Source organism: Magnolia sinica, chromosome 16 (genome assembly GCF_029962835.1).
Source record: "Magnolia sinica isolate HGM2019 chromosome 16, MsV1, whole genome shotgun sequence".
Taxonomy (NCBI): Eukaryota; Viridiplantae; Streptophyta; class Magnoliopsida; order Magnoliales; family Magnoliaceae; genus Magnolia; species Magnolia sinica.
This window is the reverse complement of record NC_080588.1, coordinates 20,240,139-20,246,029: the sequence shown is the minus strand read 5'-3', so window position 1 is coordinate 20,246,029 and position 5,891 is coordinate 20,240,139. Positions and strand designations below refer to the sequence as shown.

Genomic DNA, 5,891 nt, shown 5'->3' with positions numbered 1-5,891 from the left:
CATCCCCAACCAAAAAATCTACATTGTCCTCAATGTAAATGAAATAAGCATGTAATGCAAAAGAGGAAATGAAAAGAGAAGGGTAGTGATGGAAAGGTAATACCTAAAGAAGGAATTTTGAGGCTTTTCAAATGGTCTCAGTGTGAAGATAGGTTAACATAAGAATTAAACCAATAGAAAGCAAACTATTCTAAATAGTGGAAAGAAAATTATCCTAAAGAGCAAAAAGCAAACTATCATAATCCTAAATCATATGAAAGTAAATAAATCTACCTATACCTCCATCAGACTAGGAGGTCGATCCTAGTAAAAAAGGTCAATCAGAGGTATTGACATGTCTTCTTAATCAAATTTTTCAACAAATGGCTTTAAACGATGTTCATTTACTTTTAATTCATTGTCATTGTTTGGATTCTGAATCTTGACAGCCCTATGAGGATAAACATTAGTAATAGTGAAAGGGCCGGTCCAATGAGATCAGAGTTTGCCTGGAAAAAAGTGTAATCGAGAATTATACAAAAGGATTTTCTGACCTATTGTGAATGATTTCTGAAGAATATGTTGGTCATGAAACATCTTCATCTTGTCCTTATAAATTCTCGAGTTCTCATATGCATTTTTCCGAATTTCTTCCAGTTTATTAAACTGAGGTTTGCACAGCGAGCCAGCGTTGTCCAAATTGAAGTTCAGATTTTTAATCGCCCAATAGGCCCTATGTTCCAACTCCACAATCAAGTGGTAAGCCTTCCCATAAAAAAGTCTAAAGGGAGACATTCCAATAGGGGTCTTAAATGCAGTATGGTAAGCCCATAAAGCATCGATCAATCAAATTGACCAGTCTTTATGGTCAGGGTTAACTGTTTTTTCCAAAATATGTTTAATTTTCTTATTGGAAATTTCAGCTTGCCCACTTGTTTTTAGGTGATCTGGAGTGCTCACTTTGTGGGAGATGCCATATTTCTTCATTAAGTTCGCAAATGGCCTATTACAGAAATGTGAACCTCCATCACTAATGATGGCTCGAAGCATTCCAAACCGAGAAAAGGATGTTCTCTTTTAAGAATTTAGTGATCGTCTGATAATCATTGTTCCGGCACAGGATTGCATCAACCCATTTAGTGACATAGTCTACTATGAGCAATATATATAAATTTCTGAAAGATTGGGAAAATGGTCCCATGAAATCAATGCCCAAACAATCAAATGCTTCAATGATCAGAATGGGGTCTAAGGGCATCATATTTCAATAGGACAATGCTCCCAATTTCTCACAACACTCAAAAGCTTTGCAAAACTCATAAGTATCCTTGAACATAGTGGGCCAATAAAAGCCGCACTGTGGAATTTTGGTCATGGTCTTTTTAGCAGAAAAGTGACCACCACAGGTCAGAGAATGACAGAAGGAGATGACACTTTGGTGTTCATTATCTGGCATACATCTCCTTAAGATTTGGTATGGGAAATTTATAAACAAATACAGATCATCCAAGAAGAATTTGGGTACCTTGGCAAAAAATTTCTTCTTATCTTGCGTAGTCCAATGTGTTGGCGTGCAACCTGTGGCAAGATAATTAGCAATATCTGCAAACTAAGGTGATTGGGAGACTTTAAACAGTTGTTCATCAAGGAATATGTCTTTTATATTCATCGTCTCAAGGGAATTAGAGAGGTCAAGGTGGGAAAGATGGTCAACCACTATGTTCTTTACTCCCTTCTTATCTTTTATTTCCAAATCAAATTCTTGGAGTAGGAGGATCCATCTTATCAAGCGGGGCTTAGCATCATTCTTAGAAAGAAGATTCTTAAGCGCCGCATGATCTGTGTTGATGATGATCTTGGATTCGATCAAGTAGGACCTAAATTTGTCCAAAGCGAATATTACAGCTAAAAGTTGCTTCTCCGTAATTGAGTAATTCACTTGAGTAGGATTTAGAGTTCTACTTGCATAGTGTATAACATTGGGCTTCTTCTCTTTTCTCTGGCCTAACACTGCCCCAAGAGCATAATCGAATGCATCACACATAATTTCAAAAGGAATGCTCTAGTCGGGTGGCTGCATGATAGGTGCAGTGGTTAACATGCCCTTAAGCTTAGAAAAAGCTTCTTGGCATTGATCAGTCCACTCGTGTGGTACATCCTTCTGAAGTAGATTGCATAAAGGATGAGAGAGGTGACTAAAGTCCTTTACGAATCTCCTGTAAAATCTGGTATGTCCTAAAAAGGGTCACACTTCTCTTATGTTCTTGGGTGGAGGTAAGTTAGAGATAAGATCAATCTTAGCCTTATCTACCTCAATTCCTTTAGACAAGATGATATGTCCAAGGACAATCCCCTTACGAACCATGAAATGACACTTCTCCCAATTTAGTACCAAATTCTTTTCCTCACATCGCTTCATCAAACATTTAAGATTATTCAAACAATCGCTGAAGGATGGACCAAAGACATAGAAGTCATTCATGAAGACCTCTAAATATTGTCCCACCATGTCAAAAAAAATATTCATCATGCATCGCTGAAAAGTGGTGGGGGCATTACACAATCCAAATGGCATCCTTCGATAAGCAAAGGTGCCAAAGGGACATGTGAATGTGGTCTTTTCCTAATCTTCAGGGGCTATCTCTATCTGGTTGTAGCCCGAATATCCGTCAAGGAAACAGTAATAGGAATGACCAGCTAGCCTTTCCAAGATTTGATCAATAAAGGGCAAAGGAAAGTGGTCCTTCCTTGTGACGGTATTCAATTTCCTGTAGTCAATGCACATTCTTTAACCAGTAGTAACTCTACTTGGACGAGTTCATTGTCGACATTGGCTACGATGGTTATTCCAGACTTCTTAGGAATCACCTAAGTTGGACTCATCCATTGGCTATTGGATATAGGGTATATGATACCCACATCCAATAGCTTAAGAACCTCGACCTTAACCACTTCCTTCATGTTTAGATTTAATCTACGTTGTGGTTGTCGGGAGGTCTTTGCATTATCCTCTAAATAAATGCGGTGAGTACAAATCAAATGGTCAATTTCCTTAAGGTCCGCAATCAACCATCTAAGGGCTCCATTAAGCTCAATGAGAGTAGAAATAAGCATACTCTCCTATTCTTGCTCAAGGTGGGAAGAAATCACCACCGGGTATGTCTCATCTTGACCTAAATAGATATATTTCAAATCAAAGGGCAAAGGTTTTAGGCCAAGCTTCGGTGCCTTGAGGTTAGACGGTAGAGGTACTATATCCATTTTGGGCAATTCTTCAAATTATGGTCTCCACCGGTTAACTTCAAGTACCGGCATAGTATTAAGCATGACACCCATCTCCCTAATCATATCATCATCTAAATCATGCGAATAGGCCAAGCACGTCTCTAGAGGGTTAGAGGATAAGGTCATCAGAGTTTTAACTTCCACGAAAGAATCAATCAAGTTAACATCATGGGCATCGTCATCATCCTCTGCCTGTTTGCTCATATTGAAAAAGATATTGAGCTCCAATGTCATATTCTCAAAAGATAAATTCATGACTCCATTCCTACAATTAATGATTGCATTTGATGTAGCAAGGAATTGGTGACCAAGGATGACAGGAATTTGAGTGCTCATATCCACGATGGGTTGAGTATCCAGGATGATAAAATCTACTAGATAGTAAAATTTATCAACCTGGACCAACACATCCTCAATTATCTCTCTCGGCACACGAACTGAGTGATTAGCCAATTGTAATGTGGTCTGGGTGGGTTTTAATTCACCTAAACCCAGTCGTTCGTAGACCAAGTATGGAATCAAATTTATGCTCGCTACTAAGTCAAGAAGTGCATGCTCAATCCGGTAATTCCCAATTACACGGGTGATGGTTGAGCTATCAGGATCTTTGTACTTCTATGGCACATATTGCTTTAGGATAGCACTCACTTTTTTTATTAAGTAGATTTTATTTTAAATGTTTTGTTGTCTTTTGGTCATACATAAATCTTTCAAAAATTTGGCATATGAAGGTATCTGTTTTACGACATCTAGTAGAGGAATGTTAACCTTCACTTGCTTAATCACCTCTAGAATATCCTGAGAGTTATAGAGAGGTTTTGGTGCTATCAACCATTAGGGATGGAGCAATCGGTTTACTTTGAAGTTTCGGTTCTACCTCATGTGGAGCATTGCTAGGTCTATCAGTCTCATTTACATCCGGGTCCTTAGACTTCTCAGCCCTTACCAAAATAGATTTGTCAATTATCTTCCCACTCCTAAGAGTGGTGATAGACTTAGCTTGCTCCATTGGATTTGAAGAGCTTGGTTCACTAACTCCGTATTGCGGTTTAGGATTGGGAATAGGTTGGGCTAGAAGCATCCCTTTCTCCATAACCATAACGCATAAGTCTATCTTTTGTATAGCCTTTGTGAGTTCTTGTAAGGCTTGAAGAGTACTTTGCTGGATGAGCTCTTGAGGATTTTGAACCAATTACTCTTAAGGTTTCCCTTGATTTAAGAATTGATTAGGGATTCCTTGAGGTGTAACAAATTTTACATTCCTCCAACTGAAATTCGGATGATTTCTCTAGTTGGAGTTGTATGTGTTCGAAGTGAGTCCCTTGAAAGGCCTTTGGTAGTTGTTTATGGCATTTGATTACTCATTTAATATTTCTTGAAACACAAGTATTGTTGAGCAATTTTTAGTTGTATGAATGTTACAAGCACAAATACCGCAGACAACTTCCTTATCCTTATCCTTCCTAAGTTTCATGGCCTCGAGTTTCCTTGTGAGACTGCCAACTTTAGCGTTGATATCATCTTCCTCTTTCAAAAGATATATTCCACCTCTCTCCTTTAATTGAGCAGGCTTAGTCGTGATACTCGTTCTTGGGGAGATGTCCCATGATTGTGCGGTTTTAACAAGTTTATCAAAGTAATCCCACACTTCATCAACATCTTTGTTCAGGAATTCCCCATCACACATTGTCTCAACAAATTAGCGCATGGAAGATGACAGTCTTTCATGGAAGAAATTGTTATGCGTCACGTTTCAAAACCGTGTTGTGGGCATGAACTGACAAGATCCTTGAACCGCTCTCAACATTGGAAGAATGTTTTATCTTCCCTTTGGGCGAAGTTCATGATCGACTTTCTGATTGTGTTCGTTTAATGATATGGAAAGAATTTCTTTATGAACTCCCTTGTCATGTCATTATATTTGCTAATAAATCATGGACATAGTGAATGTAACCACGTCTTAGCCTTTTCTTTCAGGGAGAAAGGAAAGAGATTCAAGCGGATTGTGTCCTTAGACACATTAGGAAAGTATAAAGTGGTTATGATCTCATCAAATTCTTTCAAGTGTAAATATGAATTTTCATATTTAAGCCCATAGAACTTTGGAAGAAGTTGGATCACTCCTGGCTTGATGTTTATGTTTCCTGTATTTTCTAGAAACACCATGCAGGAAGGAGTGCTCACCCTTGTCAGTTGTAAATAGTCTCGTAAGGTATGAGGCAGGGTGCTCGATGCACCTCATTCTAATCATGGATTTCCTCGACCCTAGGTTAGGGTGGATTTGGAGGTTGATTGGCTGGTTGATTTGCAGCCATGACTTCAGTTAACTCTGTGGATCTCGAGTGGTGTCTAATCTTATAATGGATAGATAACCCTTCAACCATTTCTCCTTCACTCAAGAGACATCGAGTGTTGTCACGGACCCACTTGTGCATGAAATACTCTCAGCCCTCAATTTCAGAATCTAACTGAAATCTAAAAAGAAAAGGGGAAATAGAAATCTATAAATAGAAAGAAGTTACTAAATTAGAAGCTTCTATGTTAGGATCCTGTAAAAGAAAAGGGAAAGTGAATTAGTTTCTAAAAAGCGAAATAGAAAGTTTCTAAAAATAGAAAGATGAGTTAGT

General features: G+C 38.3%; 1 non-coding gene across 1 annotated transcript; it reads left to right on the top strand.

The window, feature by feature from the left end:
* The first annotated feature begins 5,020 nt into the window (after positions 1-5,020).
* LOC131230130 (small nucleolar RNA R71) lies at positions 5,021-5,127 on the top strand. Its single transcript, XR_009163853.1, has one exon. It is a non-coding gene; the product is annotated as a small nucleolar RNA R71 (small nucleolar RNA).
* The last annotated feature ends 764 nt before the right edge of the window (positions 5,128-5,891 follow it).